The sequence below is a fragment of the Amblyomma mixtum genome, chromosome 3 (assembly GCF_055824585.1).
Source record: "Amblyomma mixtum isolate Tamu chromosome 3, ASM5582458v1, whole genome shotgun sequence".
Taxonomy (NCBI): domain Eukaryota; kingdom Metazoa; phylum Arthropoda; class Arachnida; order Ixodida; family Ixodidae; genus Amblyomma; species Amblyomma mixtum.
The window spans coordinates 350,829,966-350,842,523 of NC_143014.1; positions in this window are offsets into that span (position 1 = coordinate 350,829,966).

The following is a 12,558-nucleotide window of genomic DNA, read 5'->3' on the forward strand; positions in this document are numbered from 1 at the left end:
CCTTAAAGTGAAAAACGTCGGCCTCATCTCCGTCATGTCTTGTGCCGGAAAATTCGCCGGAAAAGAAGGCCATCATTCGACTAACCATCGTTTCTGACGGTGACAACCTCATGCCCCGTATCATCACTGACTTCAGAAGAAATACATTCACTAGGCAGCATCCTTCGAACCACCAACAATAACTTCCAGTTCTCCACCACGGCACAGTTATATGGGCTATACTTGTCACTGCTGTACAGAAAACTTGTGGAGAAATTTTTTTACTCTTAATTTTTTTTTTATTTAGACCTCTTAAATCGGGTTGTATGCATTACAGAAGGGCAGAGTTACATCCCTGACGTAGGTTCGGTCGTGTCTGTTGCTACGGTTACGTCTAAAGAAAAAACAGCCGGAAGGAGGAGGCAACGATGAGATCATGGAGTGGTGCAGGGCAGCCCTCCTTCAGATGTGCAGGCAAAACAAAAGGCCTCTTCTGGTCATCTCTTTCAACGAAGATATTTGAAACTTTGTTACTCTGCTCAACCATGTACAGCCCCCGTCAAAAATATACAGGCCACCGCGCACGGTCGCAGAGCGGCTGCAGGCCCGAGTGGTAGCGGGCCCGTCTCCCAAGCACGCTTGGTGCGAGGGTGCAGAGGGTGAGAATCAAAGGCTCCCTTGCTCTCAGGCGGGCAAAGAAGACCGAGTCGCGCTGGCTGTAAGTGCGGCTGTCGTGTAATTACGTCTTTCGTGGCGCCTGTGCTAGGGCGCTTGCCTCGATGCAAAATGCAGAGTTACCGTCCGAAACTTCGGAGTTACCTTCGGAAAGCATGGTCTATGTGTCAAGAAACTTCTGCGGCCGAACAGATTCCGCGCGTGCTTCGGCAGTTAAAAAACCAACAAGGCCTCAAGCCCGCATAGCGCCAGGCAACAAGCAATGCGCTGTGCTCAATTTCTTTCGGGCTCCTTTTATGTGTTTTTTGCTACTCCTTTCGTGAACCTTGCAACCTGCGGAGCAAGGCGGCTTGCGCTCGATTTAAGTCGGAATTAGGAGGCGAGAATCGGCGTTTTATCTTTCTGTGGAAGTTGGTGATTTCGGCAAAGGTCTGGGGATCCTCAGTATGAGCGTCGGGATCCGTGGGGCCGGCCACCGAGTTGTTTAGTCCTCGGGCTACTCGGTCGACCCGTTTGTTTCCATAATTTCCCGCGTGTGCGGGTACCCACACTAGGTTTATCTTATGCTCGGGAGTGCAGCCGCGAAAGATGCCTGCAGCGGGGTGGCAGAAGTGTTCAACAAAAGCGTTCGTCCCCAAGCTCGACTTTAGATTCCTCTTGTTTTCTGATTTTGCTTTAGTCGTCATCCACGCGTGTTCTAGAATCGGCTGCAGCCCGGACGGAGAACTTAACAAATGGCCGGGGCAGGAACCAATTTCGTGACACACCCTCACCCTCAAGCCGTGCATCGTGCCCTCTCTCACTCTCGCCCTCACAAATTTTTCTGCGCCAATCCTCCCGCACCTCCCCAACTGAACCGCTTATGAGATGGGGATACGGACGTCCTCAAGACGGCCTGCACTCGTGAGAGTGCCCATGTCTGGTGCGGAGCAATCTAATGTCTCTGATACGCAGATGAGGCAGGTGAAAATCTTTATTTTCATTTCCATAAGATCCGATGCTTTTGCGTTTTTTTACAGACTATTTTCATTTTATTTGGCTTCATGATTATGGCGTTCCTGGTTGTCGTTCCGTTGGCAAACCCCTTTGCAATGCTCGAGGCTTCTAATTTCTTCCTCAGCCTTCCTCATGATGGTATTATACTGCAGTGATAGAACTGTATTGTGTAATGGTCTAAAAAGAATTTTCTTCTTTTTTAAAACTTTCTTAAAATGTGGTTTTGTACTAAGCTGATAAGATAACTTAATACTCGATGAATTACATTATTCTGAGCACGTTTCTGTTCTCCTGCAGAGGTTCGCGCCCTGCTCACAGGTGACTGAGTCGCCCTGGTCTGTTTTCAGTCTGGCGCGGTTTGATAGAGACAGCTCTCATCTTTATGCCTGGCAAAATTTCACGACACCACGCATCTGCATTTTCTTTCTGTACAGAGACTTCATCGATGTCTCGACCACGTACGACCCTCTCCTACTGAAGAATGGTAGCTCCACCTGCAGTTATTCTATTTTATTTCATTTAAAATTAGCCTCCAGACCAGTAGGCGTTCCAGGGATTCATCTTAATATGTATTTTGGTAACTGCAGGAAAAGGAGTAGAGAGGGTAGAGATGGTGGTCTACCTTGTAGAAGCCGGAGGGCTGGACATGCCCTTGAAGAGCCAATCATGTTAAGAGGGCAATATGATTGGAAGCTACCAAATGTGGGCCTTTAGGGCTTTAAAACCGGGCCCCGGAGCTGAAAGCGGGGTTCTGCGCTAAGGTGAGATGCTATGCATCTTCGGCTATGCCGAGCAGGGGCCTCCCCCAGTTTTAGCCAGTTCCGCCTTTTTGTTGTTTGTCCTTTGCTGTTTAATTTGTCTCTAGTGCCTTAACATGAATATGCTGTAAATATCTGTATAAAAATCTTTAAGTTTCCCTGCGTCTCATCTCATCGTAAGACCGTCTCCGACGGGGCACCCCTGGTGCGAAGATAACGTTTCAGTTTTCAAGTGAACAAACCGTCTCTGGCGGGGCACCTCTGGTGCGAGGAAGGAAAATAGAGAACCCGAACCTTACTAGCGCAGTCCACGAGGACCCTGCGGCCATCGGAAGACAGCGCAGGAAGAAGACTTGAAGGCAGGGAAGAAGGCGACGACAAAGAAACAGGTCAGCGTTCAAGAATGGACTTGCAGGGAGAGACAGCGGCAAGGACCACGGCAGTAGTCCAGCAACGCGAGACTGCGTCCGGTGAAGGAAAGCAACGCGTCGAGAACTCGACGGTCCCCAGCGGGTCGCAGCAAGTGACGACAACGTGCACAGGACCAGCGGCGTGCGACAGCTCATCGCAGCGTCCAGTGAAAGTGGCGGTGGACTCCGACGCTAAGGAGCTGGCAATGCGGATCGACGCATGGAAACTGTGAGTTTCCTTCGTCGCATTGTTCACGACCCTGTGCATGTGTTCGAGCCGGTAGGACAGTTGAGGGGTACAGACGGCGGTATGGAGAGTTATCCATGCCGGCCATTACTCGATGTGAGGTACCAGGTTGAGTTAGCGAAGGCGCGCTTAGCGGACCTTCAGGCTCAACTTACAAAAGTAAATGGCGGAAAGGCGCCGCTTCGCGAGGAAGAACCTCAGGATGTTAAGTATGTCTTGAAGGCAATAGAAGCAAGACGCCAGCAGGTAGAGCTCGAGATCTCTAAGATCAAGGAGAGTAGAAGAGCCAGTGAATCAGCCAATGAGAACTGCTACGAGTCCCGAGCAGAGAGGCCGCCAATGCTGGAAGGTAAAGGCATCTGCCTGTCAAGCACAGGTCAAGAAAACAGCCAGGCAGAAGTAAAAAGTGAGCCATATTTCTGCGAAGCTGGAATCGCAGTTGAAGAAAGTATCGTGACGAAACGCAGCGTCCCAGTTTTAGAGGCGGTGAACGCGCCCTCCGACGATCCAGCTGCACAGATTAGCTCTACCCCAAATGACACCAGGGACGCGGATGCGAGTTCAGGATTGTTGGAAGTCACTCTGACAATTCCAAAAACGCGGTCTCAAGGAAGCTGTCGAAAAGAGCATTTAGTTCAGCAGGGAACGGCCAGCGACGACAGATGTCAGATCGCGGAGCTAGTGGCAGGAGAAAGTCTAGCGTTGCTGGAACGGCACACTGTGTCGGTCATAGGGCATGAAGGGCCTCGTAGCCTTATTGATAGCAATAACCTTTCATACGAGGCAGAGAGCAGAGGTGGGCCTGCTGGGCCGACCAGGCAGAGCGCCGCGCAATTGTCGAACGCACCCTATCTGTGTCCGGCCAGGTCATTTGAGGACCCGGAAATGAGTGGCGACTTGCCACAAGGCAAATTAGGGTCAAGTGACTGCGAGGGATCTCATGCAGCCTCAGAGTTAGACGAGGCCGTGAAATCGGCAAGCGCCGGTCAAGCAGGGAGCGGCAATTTCAAGGTTTGCCCGTGCAGGAACGGGACAAATGGCTCCAAGCGAGGCAGAGTAGCTGGAGGCAGGTGCGTGGCCTTCACGTTGAAAGTCAGCGCGTGGAGCAGCGCGTTCCGTGCTGCAGTACGCCAAATCCCGTGTGGCAGAAGCGGCCGCACTGATATGATTAGACTGGACAGGGGTTATGCTCCTTACGCAGCACGCGTCTAGTATTGGCGCGCCGGAGAGAGCGTGCCCTCAAGGGCGTTGGGTGATCAGGGATTTGGACCCATCGAGTACCATAACGTTTTCGATCCTGGAGGGCAGCAACTTTTTAGTTATCGCCCCGTTGTGGCACCAGCCTAATGAGTGAGTGACCGTCAGGCGTTAATCGGGTTGATTAACACGTAGTGGCTCGAACGCACACGGGGACGCTCGGTGCGACCAAGGAGGCTCACGTGGCCGCTTACGGACCCTATATGAGTGCCAATGAACGCTCCGGTTGCAAGTGTCCGTGTGCATGTGTGCCCATTCGCGACGACGAGTGTGTACTTGGCGGTGGTGAATTGGGTGCAACCCACCAACTTGGACGCCGTGTTACGGCGCACGGCAGGCATGCCACTGTGTGTATTTTAGTGTGCAATTTGCTTATGTTTTCTTGGTGCCCGTAAGCATTTTGCGTAATGTTGTGTTGGTGCCCGTGTGCATTATTTTGCTTTTGGTTTTGTTGGTGCCAGTGCTAGTGTAGCTGCGGTGTGTCACCCATAGGGTGGTTTTGGGACCCGTACCGATACCTTTGTTATAATTCTTAAAGTGCCATTTGAGCCCTTTTTTAGAATCTTGGGAAGGGCGTGTAAGGGATCGCTAGTGTAAGCGGGGTCATCGGAACGTGGCTGGGGGCGCTCAAAGCGAAGCGTCTCCTTTCTCGGAACGCGGCCGCTCGCGAACGCGCCGGGAAGTACGGGTGTCCCCCGCCCCGCGGTACCGATTCGCGCACGTGCTGGAACGAATGTATATTTGTGTTTGTTTTTATTTTATTTTGTGGTAGAGAGGGTGGTCTACCTTGTAGAAGCCGGAGGGATGGAAATGCCCTTGAAGAGCCAATCATGTTAAGAGTGCAACACGATTCGAAGCTACCAAATCTGGGCCTTTAGGGCTTTAAAACCGGGCCCCGGAGCTGGAAGCGGGGTTCTGCGCTAAGGTGAGATGCTATGCATCTTCGGCTATGCCGAGTAGGGGCCTCCCCTAGTGTTAGCCAGTTCCGCCTTTTTGTTGTTTTGTATCTTTTTGCTGCTTAATGTCTCTAGTGCCTAAACTTGTATATGACTGTAAATATCTGTATGTAAACCTCCAAGTATTCTCTTTTTTATCCCTGCGTCTCAATTCATCGCAAGACCGTCTCTGACGGGGCACCCGTGGTGCAAAGAGCTTCAGTCTTCAATTAAACAAACCGTCTCTGGCGGGGCACCTCTGGTGCAAGGCAGAAGAACCTGAAATTTACTCGGTAATATTGAATTTATTTCTCCATTCTCGAGGTCAGGGACGCCAGAAGATTCATTGTTCGTTTTGACCCCGTGTACTATTGGTTTCGCACAAATTAACGGCGAGATGCAAATGTGGCTAAGTTTGAGTTCTGTTTCAAAGCCGAAATGCTGATTGTGTAGATGTAGTTGTTAAAAAAAAAAGAGTAGAATTGTTTTGCACAAGTCGAAGTGAATTGGCTTCACATAGTTCGCGGCCCATACGTGAGAGAGATGCTCAGGTTACTCGTACCGACTGATATTTATAATCGAGCGATTCTGGGGTAATGGAAGCGGAAAAGAAGTTGCATCGCAGGTATCCGAGCATTCTTGTTTGTGTTGCTGGTCATGCGGATCATATAAAGCGACCGGATAAGGTACGACGTAATGGGCAGTCCGTGGTAGCGGTAAGATATTACGAGGCCAAGGGTACTGTTAATGAGATGGCGGTTAGCTGGTCTTGACCCTGTTTGCGATGCACGTAGAACTCCATATTCTGAGCAGCGAAATTCCAAAGGCTCATGAGAGAAATCACAAATAGCCTGAGCTTCTGCGTGTAACGTACTGACATCCTGGTGATTAGCAAAATCTCGATGCACGACGCAGCCGGCACTGGACTAGTGCATCTTCAAGTAATGTGTAATGTGCTAGGGTAGGTGGTTACTGTACGGCCTTTGTCAAAAGTAAGGAGTCCACGAGGATATCTTCTAAGCCGTGCAGTGGGACCCTGTGGGATCCATGGAAGTCGCAACTTTTAAACGCCGTGAGGACAAGCGTATCTCTCACCATAAAAAGATTTGGAACCCTAGTTATGTGACGTCAAGTTTCGTTTATGCTACGTAAAAACAGCAATATCATAAATTGTTCTTCATTTGTCCTTTATTGGAGCTCTCCGGGCGGGCTAATGCGAGAGTTGTGCAAATTAAAAAGACAATGCGGTGATTATATGCAAATGTTTTAATGCCTCAAATAGCCTGCACCAAACTTTGACCATACCCCCACCGTTCAGCCTTTGAATGTGAAACGAAAATAACATGAGAAAAGAAATTCAGTTATGCATTAGTTACCAAGGTTGGGCGAATTCCATATGTTGACCTACTTAAGCGTACATTTTAGGCGCCATTGCAAAGAAAAAGATATGCAGCCAATATTTGTTAACAAAAGCCATTCTCCTTTAGTAAGGGAGCACAGCGAGCACTGCGCACGTGCAGAGGAAGTCGCGCTTCGGAGGACCCGGGTCATTTGACTTCACTCCTGCCGTTACTCGAAACTTGCCTCACTTGCGAGGCTTTTTTTTTTTTTTGCGCCTTGGGTGTCTTTTATGCCTATCATGGAAACACAAAGCCGGCATCCGCCACTTGCTGTGATTCTTCCCAGCATTTAAACCGACGAGAATCCTGCACCCGGTTGCAGTGTGTCCCTCGCCGGACGGTGTTGACTCCTATGCTTTTTGGACGAATGGACCGCATTATAGGTCGCTTCTAGACTTCATTAGATTTGTGAACCTTATGTTATTCATATAACCGTCCCCGTTTTATGAACGGATTGAAACAGTGTCGTCTATACTATTTCAGTGTTTCGCCTTGTCATGACGAACTCTGAATTCGTCTCGTCAGTTACATGTTAACCTTCACGGCGCCATACTCGATTACTTCAACCACCGGAACCTTCGCTTTGACCACGACAGGATCGACGAAGCCTGTGATATCAACATCTGCTGTAGAATCAGGAAGTCTTCGCCGCAAATTCGACAGACCGCAAAGATCGAGTGGCTGTCTCGAAGTCCATAGTGGACCTGCACCCATATCTTGAGGTTCTAAATTTGAACTGCTCCAAATATAAGGACCCAGAAAGCCTTCTTTCTTACTCTTCATTCATTCATTCATTCATTCATTCATTCATTCATTCATTCATTCATTCATTCATTCATTCATTCATTCAATCTATCTTTCCATTTCGACTTTCCCGCAATCGAAAAATACTGAATGAAGGAAAAAACAGTGTAGCGACTGTAAAAGTACATCAGACGAAGCAGTAGAGGAGCTGTAAGCGATAACTGCTAGCATTTTGTTCAGCCATTTATATACATGTTCGTTTCAGCATGAAGACCTGAAGAAGAATACTGCCATTGCTTAACTCAGTACAGTGGAGACGAGTACATCTATTGCTACTTTTTTTTGCTAGTAGTGAAGCCAGACTTTGTACATTCTATAAAACAATGCTTCTCTCCGCAGTCTTCGCAATATATGCGCCATATGGTAATGCTGGGACAACTTACAGTCCAAAATTACTCCGAGATACTTTAAAGAGTCAACATAATCAGCTGGCTTACAGTCACACGAGTGGTTGCCCCAAAAAAGAGAGGCATGTCATTTGCATCAGTTTTTAAGGGGTTTCAATAGGATCTTATCAATTCTGTTTTTGGTTAGCTTAGAAACTATAATATTAATAACACTAGCAATAATAACTTTCTTCTTAGTTTTAAAACAAATACATAGAAAAACAGGCCTATCAAAGCCAGTGGGGAGGCTGGCATCACTTGACTCGACAACATCAGCGAACCACATATAATGGCAGCACAACTGCTGGCACGAATATGGACACTGGTCAGAGTCATGAGTGCACACTGAATGCAAGCAAACTGAACTCAAAGGAAGAAGGAAATCAGAAAACAGGAGTTAAGAATAGCAAAAGTATGAAATATCCTTAATAATGATGCTTATTTACTCTCACTACATGAAGAGGATGTAAGAACGAAGCAAAAAGGGAAAAAAAGCTGCCATTACAAGATCTTGACAATGGGGCTGGCCCCTAAACAATACCAACGGGCGCCTGACATTCGCAGTGTAAAATAAATGCAATCGCAAAAAAAGGCCGCCCTAATATAAACAAATTCGCAGGAAACAACATCACATTCTTGGAAAAAGCAGAAAAATGGTATCAAAAAAGCGTTATTAAAAGATTAGTCACGGGGTAATTGTATTCCGCGGATAGAAACTAACAAAAAGATGCATATCTTCAGATTAACATGAAATCGTTTCTAAGCTGCTTAAAATGATTGTTTCCCGTTGTACCCTTTGCACTTGCATCGTTCATTGTTCGTAGTAGTACAGTGGTGAGCAGCCTTGTCTAGAGCGCTCTTTGTTCGAGCTATGCGTCCCGCGCGCATGCGCGGCAGAAGCAGAGGCATGCCTGCTCATCGCTTCCTTGTCCAGCCACCGCCTTGCGTGTTCGTTTCGTGCCGCCAGGGACGCGCTGCCTGCGATTGTGACGCTCTGATGGCGGCGTGGGCGTCGCCATGCCACCGTGTTTCGCGAGTGTAACCAGACGGCCGGGCAAGCAAGCGCGAGTGATAGCAGATCACCGCGCATTTCTGCACAGGCACCACTCGCCGCGGCCATAATGTCTTTCGGCGTGTCTTTCGTCACGTTTACGTGCCATGCCGCGGGCAAGCTTTATCACGACAAAGTTCGTCAATGCGAAAAACATTCAAGATATGATAACGAAAGCTTGTCGGCACATAGCAACCGTGCTTGTAAAATGGATTGCTAGGATGACAAATGATTGAATGGGTTCTGGGGCGCGATTACGAGTCGCTCGAAGTCGTCTCAATCGGAAAGTGGCCGCATTTGTTTTTCCAGTCCCGGACTACTTGCTGGCAGGTCTCGGCTTCCGCTCGGACAGGAAAAGCGTCATGGTCACATGACCTACTTGCCATAGGCTGCTTTCTAACACGGCGCCAGAGTCGGGCTCCCCCTCGGTTACCGTACAAGGACGCTGTCATCTGCTAGCAGACGATGCAAGCCACGGCCACTACGACGCCGAAGCAACGCCGTGCGCTCGATCATGATACTGAGTCAATTTAAAGACTGTACTGTCAGCTTAGCGTAGGTGCATTACAGAACTCAGCTTCGGAGGTATGCTCGCCGCTACTGCTTGCGGCGAAGTTCGCACAAAGTAGCCCAACTCGGTGCGGAAAGGCGGATAGACGAAAGCCTCCGCAAAAATGTTAACAAGCTCTATAGCTGCTCCAGTGTACGAGTGGTTCACCTGCGATGCTTTCAGGTAAGCGTACAGACAGCATGTGGCAAAACAAGCGAACAAGAACCTCTTGACGACACGAGCAAACAATACGCGCTCGCAGCTCCGAACGCGCGTCCGTGTGCGGTGGATTTCAAGAAAATAAACGAAGATGCAAGAACAAAAAGTCTTGCGATGGCTCAGAGAGGAGCTACGGAGCTCATGTGAAGGTTTAACGCATGATATCGACCTCCAGGGACACGAAAAGCACTCAAAATGCACACGGAGTCTAACTTAATATGGCTGCCAGCGCGGCGCGCAGCTATCGTCTGCTGCCTTCTCAGCAGCCCCAAGCAGCCCGCGGACTGCCATAGGCTAAAAACGAACGCGTTGCTATGGCGATGCAAGCAGGTGGGCGGAGCTTTCGGGCTGCCCGAGAAAAACAAATACCGGACTCGAGTCCGCAAGTAGTCCCGGACAGTCCGGGACTGAAAAACAAATGCGCCCAGTGTCTCAAAAAGTGTCTCATTTGCCCCGTTCCTATTGGTCGGTCGTGACCAGCGGCCATATTGTTTTTTTGCGTCACCGGCCGACCTCATAAAACGGGCAGAAGTGTTGACGTTGCTTACCTAATTATGCGAGCCGATTGAGACGATTTTTTGCGACAGGAATGAGTGGTCTCAAACCGCTTGAGACAGAAAATGGCGGTTGTTTACATGGCCGGTGGCCGCGCGAGCAACGGTGTAAGAGGGTGCATGAAGACGGTTTTGACGTGCCGGACGAGTTGCTTCGACGGTTTGACATAGGAAGGAGCACAATGGCTGTGCGACGAACTCGCCGTTGAACTTGGAGGTGTGCGGGCGAGTGCGCGGTCAGTGGAGCGGCAAGTCTGTGCGCGCCTTCGCCGCCGGTGGGTTTCAAGACACCGTCGGAAATGAAGTAAACGTCGGCGTAGCCCAACCGACTGTGAGCAAGTGTTTGCGGTGAGTTGCGGAGACCACTGTCAAAGTTAAGTCGCAGAAGGTGCGCGCTTTCCGGCGAGACCCCCAAGACAAGGCGGCGGCGAAGGAGGACTTCCTTCGCATAAACATTCGCCACCACAGTATCCCCCGCGGCGTCATCCGAGCATCATCGGAACGGAACGGCAACAACACCAACACGAATGTCAAGTGCTTAACCCGAAGCGGGCGGCATGAGTTGGTTACGAGGCGTCGTGAGTGATTGTTGGCGCAGTGACCGGGCGCGTGCCGGCCTTAATTCCCGCAGTGAGATTGCAAGCTCCCAGCAGCTGCACCGGTCTGCTCCCGTGTGTCGGCAGTTGCTGCAGTGTGATTATTCATGGTCGCCTGGTATTTTCTGAACAAAAATAAATAGAACCACGCATCGCCCTTTGAGCACATTTGCCGTCGATAGCAGGCTAGGTGAGTTCACGATGGCGAGTCGCGGAGGTCGCGCGACAGGCTTAAATCGATTTATTACGCTCCCTCCCCGCTTTACATGTACTTCGGAAACCGTAACTAATTGACCGAAATCGGTCGCCTAGAATACTAGCGCGACGTTTGCAACTCGCCAGTGTGAACTTGCCTTGAAGCTGCCTTCGCCGGTTTTCGAGCCAAGCGCTCCTTGCAAATTGATCTCGGCAGGCTCGTAGCAATCACTGCCTTTAAACAGATTTTTCCGCGCACTTCAGACGTCTGCGCAGTACTTTGATTCTACGTAATGTGTAAAAAAAGAGGACAGCCGTCGAATCAGCTGATTTTTTTTCTGGCTGCCATGTTTACGATGGGTGAATATGTGGGTGGAGGGATAAGGCTGAATGTAGCTGAACCCTTTGAATCAGGCGGCAGCTCACGCCACCTAGCCGACGCTTTTCCAGCGTCAGTGCACCCTCGCGGCAACAAAAGTGACTGTAGAGCAAACTTAATTGCAGAACTGAGGACGCTTCTTGTTTTGCTTAATGTTGTTAGGTTTGAAACATAGTTAGTTGGGAAAATAAAACATTGTTCATTTTGTTAACGGCTTGTTTACAGCAAAACGTTTGCATACGGTCCCCTATTGCGCAACTAAATGCTTCCTGGGTGGAGCCCTGCTACTAGCCGCTAAAGCCCCTAGCTAGGGACTTCACTGGCCACTGCTGATTGGTTGTCTTCGCGTTCGCATCTCGCGGTGTCGTCATTTTGACGTCAGAGTCTCAAAATTGAGACGAAAACTCGTAATCGCGCCCCTGATGGCGCTTTTTTTTACGCCAGAAACGCGCGATCACCCGATATCCCTAGCTTGCACTTGCTTGCCTAACCGCCCCGTGATTCGCGCGAAACGCGTTGGTTTTCCGGCCACTGTTACATATCATTCAGCGCGGCCCTGGCGGAGTGAAGCGCAAGCACTGAGGCCGAGAACCCACGAGCAGGCACCGCTTTATTTTGGCCGCGCATGGGCACGAGACGCATAGCTCAAACCAAAAGCGCAACGTTAGGTGGCGCTGACTTGCTCCGCAGAGCACCGTCGGCGCGCTCTAGACAAGGCTGCTCACCACTGTACATTGTTAATGTTTCGCGAAAATTTGTGGTTATATGTGTGTACATTCTAGTGTTTACTATTCAACGTAGTTGCATATAGCACTTGTGACGTTCACACTTAGCTGAGCGAACAACTGAAAAACCCAGGTTATTTAAAAAGACGTTAATTGTAAGCTGCCCTACATATTTTTAAAGAGACTATGGGTGTAAAAACAGGCCTTTGTTGATAATTCGACAAAATTGCTTTCGTAATATGAAAATTTTGAAAGTTTCACTTCCATGCTGCTCCTGAACCTAAGCCACAATAGCTCAGTCCCGAAGAAAACTGAGATTATACACTTGTAACGTAATATTGCCACGTATCATTGTAGTGTCCGTTCGTTCGTGCTCAAGGCCGCAGGAACCTAGCGTTACCGTTTTTGTTCGTGACGCGAGAAGTGACCGGACTAATCTCGA